Below are 15061 nucleotides of genomic sequence, written 5' to 3'. Positions count from 1 at the left end.
GGCCATAAATACTTTCCAAGGCACGCACAAAGATGTTCATTACATGATTGTTTATAACAGTAAAAACTAGAAACACAGCTTAAGCTTCTGCTGATGGGCAGTAGCTAATCAACCAGTGTATGTCACCACTAAATGTTTGCTTTTTGCTGAGAAAACAAATGGATGAATGGATGGATAAATACAAGTTCAGAGTAGAGTGTAAAAGAAGTTGAAACAGGAAGATTAGAAAAAGAATCATGGAGGAGATACTGGGAGAAAATACCTGGCACATGGTACAAACTCAGTAAATGTTATTCATATAAACTAAGTTCCCCCAAAGCATCTAGTGAAATAACCCTTTCAACTCAAGGACTTCCAGGAATGTCCAAAGGACCCCATGTGTGCCATAGACACATCCCCTAGCTGTTCACTATCTCTTGTGACTGTTGCTTGCAAATCCTACAGATGCAAAAGTTGCATGGGGCCCGTGGTAATAATGGGAGAACAATTCACTCTTTGAGTCCTACAGGAGGACTACTCAGACCCCCATGAATTATAGAACTTTCACTTCTATTGACAGCCTGCTTCTAGTGTTTGTTGAACTCAGAGATAAGTCCAGGGACTTGGACTAAAGACAGACAGTGTCCTGGTGCCTTTCTGAAGAGTCCCCAGGTGAACCCTCTGTGTCCTCTCTCCTAGGCAACTTCTCATTCCTCCAGTCTGCTAAGTGAAAGACCTTGTTACCTTTGAAATGAGCCCCACCTTGGTCAGGGATTTTCAGCCTCTCAGTTCAGGGGATCCATGATAATAAAGAGCTTTGACTCTGAAAGACTTTCAACGGGCATAGACTTGCTTTACTTTCAACTCAATGCTGGGAGGTACCAAAGGGAGGATTTATATGCTCATTCCATAAATGAAGACACTTCAGGCCTTGGCTGGGAAGCTGTGTGCCTAAAGGCACAGTCAAGAGCCAAATTTGGAAGGAAGAACATGGGAGTACATGCCTGGGATTACCCACACCATTGCCAGGAAAGCTACAGGAGTTCTAGCTTGACCTTTAGGATCTGAAGCTTGTAATGAGTGGTAGATAACTAGGGGTTACTCACTATCCATTTACCCTCTGTGTGTGTGTGCTAAGTCACCTTAGTCATGTCCAACTCTTTGCAATGCTATGGACTGTAGCCACCAGGCTTCTCTGTCCATAGGATTCTCCAGGCAAGAATACTGGAGTGGGTTGCTATGCCCTCCCCCAGGGGATCTTCCCAACACAGGGATCGAGCCCACACCTCTTGCCTCTCCCGCATTGACAGACAGGTTCTTTACCACTATTGCCACCTGGGAAACCCTATGTGCTGTGGGAAGCCCTATAACACAGAAAACCTTCCCCAGAAAATAACCACTCCCCCTTTGCATGGATTCTTGGTGGATGAACAAATTCAGGTGCTGACCTACCAATGAGAAAGCCAAAGGGCTATGTCCTTTCTCTCATAGACCTGCTACGGTAGCGGGCAAGTATATGACAGCCAGCCTGAACCCCCTATCAGGGCTTTGGATCTCGGTACGACAAGAAAGGACGATGGCAGTAGAGCAGTGGCTGAGTTCCAGGGCCTGCTACAGGAAGGTCACCATGGTTCCCAGAGATGCCTCCAGTGGATGGCAGTCTTCCCGCCTACGCCTGCTCCTCCCATAACCCATCAAGTCTGTGGCTCTGCAGCATTCTTCTAAGCGCTGCCCGGCCAACACTGTCAGCCAGCCCTGGTCTCTGTTCCTTGCAACCAGTGGATGCTGAAGAGAAGAACATAGAGTAAGCATTCAATGAGTATTTGTTGAATGTGTGCATGAAAAAACAAGGAAACAAATACAGGTATGAAACAATGTGATAATGAATGAATAATAACGAATGCCTCTCTGTGCCCTTATCTCACCACTCTTACAAGGAACTTTGTGTCAGCGCCTCGATGTTTCAGGTTCCCTCCGTCCACATGTTCTACATGTCACAGGCTGTTCCCTCTACAGGGAGGAAGGAGATGATTTTTCCTCTTTTCCTCTTGTACCTCTCTTTTTAAACATCTTTTTCTGATGTGGACCATTTTTAGTCTTTATTGAGATTGTTACAATATTGCTTGTATTGTTTTTTCCCTGGTTTTGGGGTCTTATTGGAAGGTGAACTGCTGAACTGCTAGGGAAGTTCCATTTTTGGCGGGGAGGTGGGGAAGGGAATGTGGACCATTTTTAAAGTCTTTCACTTTGGTATCTCTTCCAAGGGAATATTTCATGCAAAGATGGGCTCAATAAAGGACAGAAATGGTATGGACCTAACAGAAGCAGAAGATATTAAGAAGAGGTGGCAAGAATACACAGAAGAAAAGATCTTCACGACCCAGATAATCACGATGATGTGATCACCGATCTAGAGCCAGACATCCTGGAAAGTGAAGTCAAGTGGGCCTTAGAAAGTATCACTACGAACAAAGCTAGTGGAGGTGATGGAATTCCAGTTGAGCTATTTCAAATCCTGAAAGATGATGCTGTGAAAGTGCTGCACTCAATATGCCAGCATATTTGGAAAACTCAGCAGTGGCCACAGGACTGGAAAAGATCAGTTTTCATTCCAATCCCAAAGAAAGGCAATGCCAAAGAATGCTCAAACTACCTCACAATTGCACTCATCTCACACGCTACTAAAGTAATGCTCAAAATTCTCCAAGCCAGGCTTCAGCAATACATGAACCGTGAACTTCCAGATGTTCAAGCTGGTTTTAGAAAAGACAGAGGAACCAGAGATCAAATTGCCAACATCCAATGGATCATGGAAAAAGCAAGAGAGTTCCAGAAAAACATCTATTTCTGCTTTATTGACTATGCCAAAGCCTTTGACTGTGTGGATCACAATAAACTGTGGAAAATTCTGAAAGAGATGGAAATACCAGACCACCTGATCTGCCTCTTGAGAAATCTGTATGCAGGTCAGGAAGCAACAGTTAGAACTGGACATGGAACAACAGACTGGTTCCAAATAGGAAAAGGAGTACGTCAAGGCTGTATATTGTCACCCTGCTTATTTAACTTCTATGCAAAGTACATCGTGAGAAATGCTGGGCTGGAAGAAGCACAAGCTGGAATCAAGATTGCTGGGAGAAATATCAGTGACCTCAGATATGCAGATGACACCACCCTTATGGCAGAAAGTGAAGAGGAACTCAAAAGCCTCTTGATGAAAGTGAAAGTGGAGAGTGAAAAAGTTGGCTTAAAGTTCAACATTCAGAAAATGAAGATCATGGCATCTGGTCCCTTCACTTCATGGGAAATAGATGGGGAAATAGTGTCAGACTTTATTTTTTGGGCTGCAAAATCACTGCAGATGGTGACTGCAGCCATGAAATTAAAAGACGCTTACTCCTTGGAAGGAAAGTTATGACCAACCTAGGTAGCGTATTCAAAAGCAGAGACATTACTTTGCCAACAAAGGTCTGTCTAGTCAAGGCTATGGTTTTTCCTATGGTCATGTATGGATGTGAGAGTTGGACTGTGAAGAAGGCTGAGCGCCGAAGAATTGATGCTTTTGAACTGTGGTGTTGGAGAAGTCTCTTGAGAGTCCCTTGGACTGCAAGGAGATCCAACCAGTCCATTCTGAAGGAGATCAGCCCTGGGATTTCTTTGGAAGGAATGACACTAAAGCTGAAACTCCAGTACTTTGGCCACCTCATGCGAAGAGTTGACTCATTGGAAAAGACTCTGATGCTGGGAGGGATTGGGGGCAGGAGGAGAAGGGGACGACAGAGGATGAGATGGCTGGATGGCATCACTGACTCGATGCACGTGAGTCTCAGTGAACTCCGGGAGTTGGTGATGGACAGCAAGGACTGGCGTGCTGCGATTCATGGGGTGGCAAAGAGTCGGACACAACTGAGCGACTGAACTGAACTGAATCTTCATTCTCAGTCCTTTACTTAGGGAAGCCCCCTGGCTTCCCCAAACCACGATTGCATTAGGCCCTCTGTAGTCTCTCTCTCATATACATGGGTGTTTTTCATCAAAGCACTTGTCTCAGTAGATTAAACACTTTCGTGTCATCATTGGATTCGCGTGAATCTCTCTAGACTCTAATCTCCATGAAGGCAGGAATGATGCCTTTTTGCTTAAACTCTATCTCTGCACCTAGGCCAGTGCTTGGAAGGCAGCGAGTAAGCAAATAAATGTAAATATCTGTTTCAGAAGTAAATAAAGAGGCATGCTCTTTGGAAGGAAAGAACAGGAGACCTTATTGACCTCAATAAGCACTCAATAAATGCCTGTGGTTAAACTTGAACTTGACGACTCAAGCCCAGGCACAGGGTCGGATTTTAGAGATTAGCTGATGAACGTTAGGATAGCCTGAGGTGGAGGTGGGGGAGGGAAGTGGAAAGCTGGAAAGACAGTGGCTCAGTGGGGAGCCGGGAGATAGCCAATCTCTTCCTCTGTTCTTAGCTGTGGGCCAGCCCACACCCAGGAGTCCCGGCGCCCAGGGTGCTGCCTTTTCTCTCAGGCATTGGCAAACCTGCCCTGGGTATTAAACAGCCTATGCTCCCCCTCCCCTCTGCCTGAAAGATGGAGCGCCCACAGGCTCCCCCTTTGCTGGAGCCCATCCCGGTGAATCATCTTTCCAGGCCTGCAAGTGGAAAATGGCCCCACAGGCTGGCCCACTGCCTTTCACTTGGGGTCACGAGCCCCCGAGCAGGATCTCAAGGCCCAGGCCTTGGGGTCTGGGACCTGCCTGGCTCCCCACACTCCTCCTTTCCAGGAGGGTGACTCATCTCTGCAGAGCCCGGGAGGACTCTGGTTGGCATCGCGAGCGGCTGATGAAGTCACATGCTCCTGGGAACCAATCCCCCAGTCGGAGGAGGAGGAGGCAGGCCCGGGGGTGGGAGAGGGGGCAAGAAAAGAAACCGAGTTCTGAATTTTAACAATTTGTGAAATAAAATGAGTTGCACTCACGCTAGCTGTTACTCAGAATGGTGGGGCTGTTTTCACTCCAGTACCTAATAAATAACTTTTGATTTAGTTTCCAGGCATTGACTGCACACTTCAAAGACCTCCACAGGGAGGAAATGAGCTTCTCCCTCTGTGCCCTCCACACTCAGGTGAGGACTGAGGTCACCAGCTGGAGGGGTTCACCAGGGGTGGGGCCCAGCCGACTCACTGGCCAACTGACAGGCTTCCTGACTTACTAACTGGCTGAAAAGCTGGTCAGCCAGCAAGCTAATGGAGTGCCTGACCCCCAGGCTGACAGGTGAGAAAAGCCAGTGACGTAGAGCCAAAGAAGTGGCTGATACATCAGCAAACTGACCGCCCAACTGACGGTCAGGGGGACTACAGACCAGTCAACAGACCAACAGTCCACTCAGTGACTGCAGGTGGACTGTAGCTTGACCTGCCTGCCTCCCCAAAGCCGAGATAACCAGCTGACCAGCAGGCTGATGAATCAACCCACTCACATACTGGCAGAAGAGTGTGCAAAGGAAAAGAGCATCTGGTGAGCGGACCAGCTAAGCAACCACTGATCAGCATAATAGGAAGGGCCTGACCCAGGACTCCACATGATGAGGACTGTTCTCCAAAGGAAGATCAGAGACAGTAAGAAAGGAGTGTGTGTGCCTGCGTGTGTGCACGCGCACATTCAGTCACTCATTCATGCCTGACTCTTTACAACCCCGTGGACCATAGCCCGCCAGGCTCCTCTGTCCACGGAACTGTCCAGGCAAGAATACTGGGTGGGTTGCCATCTCCTTCTCTAGGGGATCTTCCCGACCCAGGGATCAAACCCACATTCCTTGTGTCTCCTGTCTTGGCAGGTGGATTCTTTACCAATATGCCACCTGGGAAGCCCAAGCAGATGCAAAAAAAGACAAAAAACTAAAATGTCCACTACTCAGTGAGGACTCTGGTGATCAGGTTGGAGGTAACCCAACTTGGTTGATGTCTAGAGTTGCATAAAGAGACTTGGAGACTTCAACCCAGGATCAAGGTGTGGTTTTGCTGTTTAGGTCTCTCTTGTGATGACTCAGTCAGATAAGCAAATGAGTAAGTAAGTTCAGTCATGGCCTCTCTGAAACATCATTCTGACCCTCCTTCTACATTCCCATCAGGAACTCAGCAGACTCACGCGTTCTCCTTTAGGTGTAGACATAGGGACATAAAATGCAGTCACGATGCTGTTCTGGTCATAGGATTATGAATGATTATTTTTCCTTTCATTTTCTAATTATATCCTGTAGTGAGGCTGTATTATTTTGCAATGGAAAAATCACATTTATAGTTTTAAAAGAAAAAATAAAAACAAATTTAGTCCCTTCCTCTCTCTTGCTCCATACCCAATAAATATTTCTTGATTTATGGATCCAAGGAGTCTTCAAGACTTGCCTTTTTTTTTTAACTTTTTGATGTCAGCATGGTTTACTGAATGCCTCCTAGTCATTTCTCTCTATTTCCTAGATTACTAAAACCATCTTCACAGCCTTTCCTTGTTTAAGTCTGTTCTTTATACAGATACCAAAAGAATTTCCTTCACATTCCTCCTTCTCAAGAACTTCCAGGGGCTTCCAAGAATTCGTTTGATTATAAACTTCTATTTCTTAACATAGAATCAAAGGACTTGGAATAGTTAGTCCTCTCTCTTGCATACATCTATCCATATCCATCCTAAAATGAGCACACACACATGCATGCAGACACAAACACTAGCTCTTGCCCTGTTCTACCTTCTCATCACGGCCTCTCTGAATTCCCAACTCAGTTACACACCTCATAGTTTGATCTCAGCCAGTAATGGAACTCCCACACCTGAGTGGTGCCCATCACCCTGATAAATTCATTCATCTATCAATCAGATGGGCTTCCCTGGTGGCTCGGATGGTAAAGCGTCTGCCTGCAATGAGGGAGACCTGGCTTCAATCCCTGGGTCGGGAAGATCCCCTGGAGAAAGAAATGGCAACCCACTCCAGAACTCTTGCCTGGAAAATTCCATGGATGGAGGAGCCTGATAGGCTACAGTCCATAGGATCGCAAAGAGCTGGACACGACTGAATAACTTCACTCAAATATCCAATATCTGTCCACTCTTGCAAGTACTGTAGAATCTCTAAAGAGAGGAAGGAAGAAGGGTCCTGACATTCATTGAGTGCTTATATGTATATATTATATGTATATATATATATAATAATTGAACATATAATTATATATCAATTACACATAAATATGGAGAAGGCAATGGCACTCCACTCCAGTACTCTTGCCTGGAAAATCCTATGGATGGAGGAGCCTGGTGGGCTGCAGTCCATGGGGTCACTCAGAGTCGGACACGACTGAGCGACTTCACTTTCACTTTTTCACTTTCATGCATTGGAGAAGGAAATGGCAACCCACTCCAGTGTTCTTGCCTGGAGAATCCCAGGGACGGGGGAGCCTGGTGGGCTGCCGTCTATGGGGTCACACAGAGTCGGACACGACTGAAGTGACTTAGCAGCAACACATAAATAAACTTGTTTATATACAAATATTCAAGAAGGCAATGGCACCCCACTCCAGTACTCTTGCCTGGAAAATCCCATGGATGGAGGAGCCTGGTAGGCTGCAGTCCATGGGGTCTCGAAGAGTCGAACATGACTGATCGACTTCACTTTCACTTTTCACTTTCATGCATTGGAGAAGGAAATGGCAACCCACTCCAGTGTTCTTGCCTGGAGAATCCCAGGGACGGGGGAGCCTGGTGGGCTGCCATCTATGGGGTTGCACAGAGTCAGACACGACTGAAGCGACTTAGCAGCAGCAGCAGCATATACAAATATACTACATTAAGTATACACATATATACAAATATATGTATATTAAAAATAGAACCCTTAATAATGCCATGGTCAAATTATTTTTAACTCGAGATAATCAAAGTAAAATGATAAACTGCTTACAATTTTCTCAAATGCATTATGCTTTGGGACTTTTGAAAAGATGAAGAAAGCAAGCACCTGCTTGTCTCAAGACATTCTACTTGGCACAAACAAGAACAAGAACCACAAACAGCCCAACCTAGAAACTTCCCTTGGCTGAAGCTGGGATCCTGGGGCCACCTGCATCTTCTGCACAGTTTCCAAATGCTAGTTCTAGATCCTGCAAAGTTCACTTCCTCCTGTAAAGTCCCAGCAAGAACATAGGCTTGATGATACTGGCACACAATGTGGCCTTGGGCAATGCCCCCAGACTCGCTCTTCTTCATTTTTCTGTAAAATGAGAAAAATCATAACTACTGGGTTGGCCAGAAAGCTCATTCAGATTTTTTCATAAGATGGTATGGAAAAAACCCAAACAAACTTTTTGGCCAACCCATACCTTTCAATGGTACCAATTCTAGTGGAAGAGCTGAGTCTCAACTTGCCAGGTAGGTTCTATGAGTCCCATTTTACAGATTATCATGAGCATAAAGATTATGTTAGGTTATGTCCCTCTCTATGGAAGATACCGGCTGAGTTTCCCTGCTCAGCATCCCTCTCTTCTTCTGGCAGGAACACCCACTTGACCCTTGGAGAACTGCACCTTCGCCACTCTGAGGCCACACTGACTTAGGGAGAGCTGACTCTACTTCCAGGCTTCTGGAACGGATGCCCGATTAGCCTTGGCTTCTGACCCAAGTGTATCTGATGAAATTCAGTTCTAGGATTTGTATTTGAGCCTCAAGGGAAAGAGTTCTCTTTTTGCAAAGATGCTGAGCTGTTGAGAAATCATTCTGGAACTGAGTAGCTATCCTGCCATCACAAGGGCAGTGCCTGCCTGAAGATGAAGCATATTGGAAGAGAGTGAATTTAAAAAATGGATGAAGGTTGGCTAGACGTCTGACTCCAACCATACCTGAAGCTGCCTACTCCTGCGTTTATTATTTACACCTTTATTAGCTGAAGACGGTTTTAACTAGGTCTGTCTCATTACACTCTAAAGAGTCCTGACTAACATCTTTTCCTAGGAAGAGCTCTCCATGGACAGAGATATTTGCTAGTGTGGTGGGTTGTTTTTATTCTCCAAGAATCCTGTCTATGATGGGTTGGAAGAAGCTAGGGAGGAGGCTCAGAGACTCAAGATCCTCCTTGAAATTCTGCTCAGGAAAGGAAGTTAAAAATATTAAGGAAGAGACCTAAAAGTCTAAGAAATGTCAGATTAAAATAATTTCTACTACTTAATCGAGTACTTGTTACATGGCAGACATATTTAAAATGTATTCATTTATTCATCATCTATCCAGCAGTGCTTACTGTGTGCCAGGCACGTACTAGCGAGCCTGCATTCTGGTGGGAGACCTGAGTCTCACCCTGCCAGGTAGGTGCTGTGAGTGCCATTTTGCAGATTAGGAGAATCAGAGCTCAGAGAGGAGGAGGGAGTCACCCACAGTCACACCTCTGGACCAGAGTGGATGCCCTTGTCACCACTCCAGGCCGCCCTCTTTGTGAACTCTGCCCCTGGGAGCGTCACTCAGTCCCTGCCTTTGCTGAGAGGGAAGGGAGGCAGAGGCCTGGACACAGCTTCTGTCTCAGAGTCGGGACCCACCGCGTCTCAGAGCTCGGCCATGTTTATGTTGCTGCTCAGACAGGCCTGAGTGTGTCTGCCCAAATGGGCTGCGAGTTGCGTGAGAGAGGCTGGAGGTTTTGTCTGAGGATCCTCCGACAGCCAGAGGAACTGGCAGGGGGCTGGATTTGGCCACCCTGCCCAGCCTGTGGCTTTTCAGTTCAACCAAGATTCTAAGTGCCGATCTACCCCACTCCACCCCCATTTGGGGATGCCACTAATGACAAGATGAAAGAGTTGAGAAACCTGGGTTAGAATGCTATGGTAGTTCCTGGAGCGTCTTACCTGACTCCTGTGCCTCATCTTCCACTTTTTCACCTAAAAAAGTGGGAATAATAGGACCCACCCTCCAGGGTTGTTACAGAGATGGACGAGTCCCAAGACCACCAGCAGCACACAGTAGGTCCCGGGTGAGCCCGCGCTGTTTTCCTCTCGCCTGCAGCTGCCTGGCTCGCCTGGGCGCCCTCCTCCGCCCGCCAGCCCAGCCCCCACCCTCCAATCCAGCCCTAACGACTTTTGCAGCCCATCCCTGGTGGCAGTAGCTGAGAGGCCTCAGCCTCCCAGGGCCCCCAGGCTCTTTAATCAGCCTCTGCAAGGGCTGCAAGTGATTCAGCCTACAAGCCATTCTGTACCGGGCGCAACAACAGACAGGCCTGCAGGGAATCACTTCAGCAGAAAGATGTTGGCATGTCTCTATAGCAACTCGGGGAAAATATTTCACGCAAAAGTCCATCTGCTGTAACATAAAGGGAGTCCCAGCCAATAATTGAGTTATAACGAGTTATAAATTATTCCTAATTTGTGGGCTTTATTTTACCAAACCACAAAATACATACATATATATATATATATATATACACACACACACACACACAGTTGTACATGCACATACATAAAGTAAGACTTACACGATATATATTCTTATACACGTGCACAAGCACATGTGTGCAGTCACGAGACAATAGTGACACAATTGGGACTGAGTTGTCTCATCTCATGGTGCGGACCCATCAGCAGGCAGGACATTCATCCAGGAGCTGATGGTGTGATCCAAGCCAGTGGACCTCTGTCGCCTCCATGGCCACTATTAAAGGAGACACTCAACCTACCATGTTACCTAGGGCTATTATGTGAGCCAGAGCTCGAATCATTCTTCTGGTTTCTCTCAAGGAAAAAAAAAATTCTTTTTTGGTTCCTGATGTCCTCATAAAGAGACATTTGTATTGATTCATCAGTATAAAATGCTTTGGAGAGGCTATCAAAGTGGAAAAAACAACGTGATAATTCACATTGTGATGCTTTTAATTTCATGTGTTGTCAACACTTCAAAGTAGACTAGAGCTCTGCTTGGGAAATCTGGGACACTTCTCATCGCACATTGTACCTAGGCTGCAACTGGCTGCAAGTCCACAGCCTCTTACATGACGCCCACTCTGGCTTCGGATCGCTCCACTTTTTTCTTTTCTTTTTTCTTTACACTCTGCTTTCTGTGTTTGCTCTGCAAAACTCCTGTGGCCTGGAAAAAGAAAAATGGTGCTGGTGAGTAGGAGGGAATGGAGTTGAGTGAGCATGAGATATACAGCAGTCTTCTTCCTGTTAGAGAAACTACTGGTTTCCCAGCCAAGAACCATTTCCGCTTCCCTCCCCGCCACCGCCCCAGGCCACCTCAAGGACAAGAGACCACATCACCACCCTGATCCCAAGGAAGAATCACCACAATGGCCACCATCCCTCCAGCTGCGCGGCGTTGTGCCAAAGGCTTTCACGGTGTCACTTAACCCTGCCTTCCACCCCTTAAGGATGGTGGCGTTTTTATCCGCATTTTATATGATATTTCCTTTATGACGAGTTGTGAGAGGTGAAGGGAGTTGAATCTGAATCAAACCCAGTTATGTGTGACTCCACTGCTTCAGCTTCTTCCCGCCTGCCTAGAAAGATGCAGAAGAGGCAGACCCCACCCCGCAAGAGGGAAAATTCAAGGACTGGACTTCTGCCTCAGAAACATAAAGCAGCCTCAGATACTGTATCAACCCAGATCTGCACCCGCATGGTGAACACCTTCCTTGCGTTGTTTCAACCTCCTGACATTCCAAGGCACACAACAGGATAATGCCCATTTTACAGACAAGTATGTTGAGACTCAGAGAGCTCAAGATACTTTCCCAGGATAACACAGCTGGTTAGAGACTGTTAGAGCTGGCCTCGGTAGTCAGGGTGTCAGAACTCACAGTCGGTGAGCCCCCTGGTGCCTGATCCCCTCCATCCGGTGTCCCTCTGGGTTGAGGGTAAGCTGCCACTGGCCAATCAGGGCCCATCGCCTGCATCTGTGCCTCCCGCGGGGCTGAGAGCAGAGTTGGCCTGGTTTCTTGAGAGCATGTCGATTTGATGCAGCACAGCAGAGGCAGGGCCCCAGCAGAAAGGTCAGCAAGGGGAAGAGGGCAGGAACACCCTGTGAGCAGATCTGGAGAAGAAATGGAAAGTGAAATACTTGGAAAGTAACTTCGGCCGGCCTGCAGGAAAGTGTGTCGGGATGTTTCCGAAGGCCTGGATGAGCAAGCCTTTCCCCCACCCACCCCCACGCCTCGCCAGAGGGGCAGGGGTGTGTGCAGAAATCTCGGTGGAGCTGCTTCTGGCTTGATTCTCTGGGGTTCAGGTCACTTCCAGGGAGTGTCCCTGAGGAGCCAGGAGATGGTCTTCCTGAGGCCCCTGCAGCTCCTACCCTCTCAACCTCCACAAACCCTCCCACCCAGCCCCCACCCTCCAGGAAGGGTTACAGCTTCAGCTGCAGAATCGTAGGTCCCCACCAACCAAATCTTTCCCTGGGAGCCCAGAAAGGCCCTCCCCGCCAGGGTGACTGATTCGGGATCAGCATCCAAGACCTTCCATCAGACCTGTTGAGTTGGGGCCTTGGAATGCGGAGTCTGCAGCTGCAGAGAAAGCCACAATTGTCCACTGAGTACGTTTGCAAGAACAGCCCCAAGACGGCCTCAGCCTCAGGCATGATGAGGATGAGTGGGTCAGGAAATTTCACTCAACAGACCAGATCCCTCATCTGGCTCATTTTTCTCTTCTTTATGTCTCACTTTCTTACTTGCTTTTTTTTCCCCTTAAGCTTTAGAAGAATGAGCACACCTTTCAAAAGCCAAATCGTAGCAGCCCTCTGTGTGGTTGGATCTCCAGGGCTGAGCTTGTCCCTAAGCTGCTCTGTTGCACGTGAGGGTAGGAGCTGGGCCCAGGAAGACCCAGGTGTCCCGGTTCTCCCGCCTGAGTGCAAGAGGCCATTTCAGGATCTCTGGGGCTGGCTGAGAATCCACTCCCTGAGGGTGAGCCAAAGGCAGGGCCTCTGCTGACCTCTGCCCTCCCTCAACCCAGCCAGAAAAGAACGATCCAGAGCACCGCGGGAAGTCCTTAGGTTAAGCAAAGCCAAAACTCCAGAAACTCCCATGCAAACACTGGAGGGCCCAGGCCAGATCTTTTGCATGGGGGATTTGCCTCCAGTTCGCAGGGGCTTGGAGAGGCAGTGAGGCTGAACACCCTCGCCTTGCTCGCCCTCGCTCCCCAACCCCAGCCTAGGTCTCCATTACCTCTGAATTTTCAGCCAGGTTCCGTCATCAGAAGCTGCCCTCAAGTGGCAGAAAGACACTCACTCAGGAGCCACGGAGCAGACCTCTTGAGGGAGGTGGTGGCATGGAGTGGCTGAGAGCCTGGAGTCAGACAGTTCTTGCTTTAAATCCATTTATTCCTCCTTAGGAGCCTTATCCTTATCCTTAGTTTCCTTATCCGTAAAATGGGGGAATGAGGAACTTCTCTGGTAGCACTAGTGGTAAAGAAGCTGTCTGCCAATGCAGGAGATTCGATCCCTGGGTTGGGAAGATCCCCTGGAGGAGGGCATAACAACTTACTCCAGTATTCTTGCCTGGAGAATCCCATGAACAGAGGAGCCTGGCAGCCTGCAGTCCATAGGGTCGGGAAGAACCGGACATGACTGAAGCAACTTGGCACTCACGCACCGGTGGTTAAGACTTCAATACAGGGGGACAGGTTTGACTCCTGTTCAGAGAACTAAGATCCCACATGCTGAGTGGTGCAGCCAGAAAAAAAAGTGGGGACAAGAACCTCACTCATCTCATGGAGTGTGGATAAGGGCAAAATGAGATGATGTGGGTGAAGCACTGAGAACTTAGCCTTCTGTTCCGAAAGTGATAGGTCTCCTGTTTTGTTGCTGTCGTTACCATTTCAACTCTGGCTCTGAGATGCAGTGCCTGTGTGTCCACACAGAGGGGCCATGTGCACACACACAAACACACACAAACACAGAGCAGCCAGTCAAGGAGCATCCTGAGGGCATAGCCTACATCTCTCTACTGTCAGAGGACCGAAAGTTGGATAGGACGTCGGAAAATATCTGAGGCCAGAGGGGAGACGTGTCTGGCCGTCGTCACTGACCGCCATGTGGCGGAGCAGGACTGGAATGCAGTCCTTATTTCTTTAGATTCCCTCTCCTCATTTATCACATATTCAGCAAATATTTATGCTGACCACCCCCTTGGTGTCAGAGGCTGGCTGGGCCTAGGGCTATGGGAGTGAGGAAGATGGTTCCTGCACACACGGATCTTGCACCCAGGCTCCCGACACCACTGTGCATCTCCCTGTCTCTCTAGACTAAACTCCCATCCCGTGCAGCCTGGGAATCCCAGTGAACTCAATGCACAGGCTGCTTTCGCCCAGCCTCCAGGTCTCAACCTCATTTCCCTCCATGGTTAGTGGGCTCCTTGAGGGCAGACCCCTGGCTCCACTTGTTCTGGACAGGAGACTCGCATGTTGCAGCCCAGACCACCCTGAGTCATGCTCATCTGCACAGGAGTCTGTATTTCCCTATTAGACCCTGCAGGCAGAGGTCTCTTCTGAGCCATGACAGTGCACAGCAGAGACCAGGCTCAGTAAATGGTGGTTGGATGAATGATGAATGAGACAAGGTCAGTAATTCATTTGTTCATTTATTCATTCACCTCACATTTACCCTGAATCTACTCTGTGCCAGGCTCTGGGATACAGAAATGAGGGGGACAGAGTCCCTGAGCTCAAAGAGGCAGGGTAACAGATATGAACAATGATAGATGTGTGCAGGGCCAGAGGGGCCCAGAGGAGGGTGGAGTCAGTTCTCCTGGCGGGTGAGGAAAGGCAATAAATGAGTGACCCCAGGCGAGGTCTGGATGGGCAAGCTCACCAGGTAGACAAGGAAAGAGCAGGGACCCACATGTGAAAAGGCCTGGAAGTGTGATGTACTCAGGAACCCTCAGCTTTACCATTTTGCTTTGGTATATTATTAGCCTCATTTTTCAGAAGAGAAAACTGAGGCACAGAGAAGTAAAGTAATTTGTCCCCATGGTCTGATAGTATTTAGTAACCAACTTTATTGACAGAGAGAAGATAACTAACCAGGTCACAGTGATCAAGGCATTGAACCCTACCCTGAAGGTCATGGGAGCCCCTGAAA

General features: G+C 48.0%; 1 long non-coding RNA gene across 1 annotated transcript; it reads right to left on the bottom strand.

Moving 5' to 3' along the window:
- Positions 1-10748: 10748 nt before the first annotated feature.
- LOC113879164 lies at positions 10749-12223 on the bottom strand. Its single transcript, XR_003507218.1, has 2 exons — positions 11793-12223; positions 10749-11080 (listed from the first exon to the last, which is right to left on the bottom strand). It is a non-coding gene; the product is annotated as an uncharacterized LOC113879164 (long non-coding RNA).
- Between the last annotated feature and the right edge of the window lie 2838 nt (positions 12224-15061).

Source organism: Bos indicus x Bos taurus, chromosome 20 (assembly GCF_003369695.1).
Source record: "Bos indicus x Bos taurus breed Angus x Brahman F1 hybrid chromosome 20, Bos_hybrid_MaternalHap_v2.0, whole genome shotgun sequence".
NCBI classification, from domain to species: Eukaryota; Metazoa; Chordata; class Mammalia; order Artiodactyla; family Bovidae; genus Bos; species Bos indicus x Bos taurus.
Note: the sequence above shows the minus strand (reverse complement) of the source record. Positions and strands in the feature narration are given on the sequence as shown.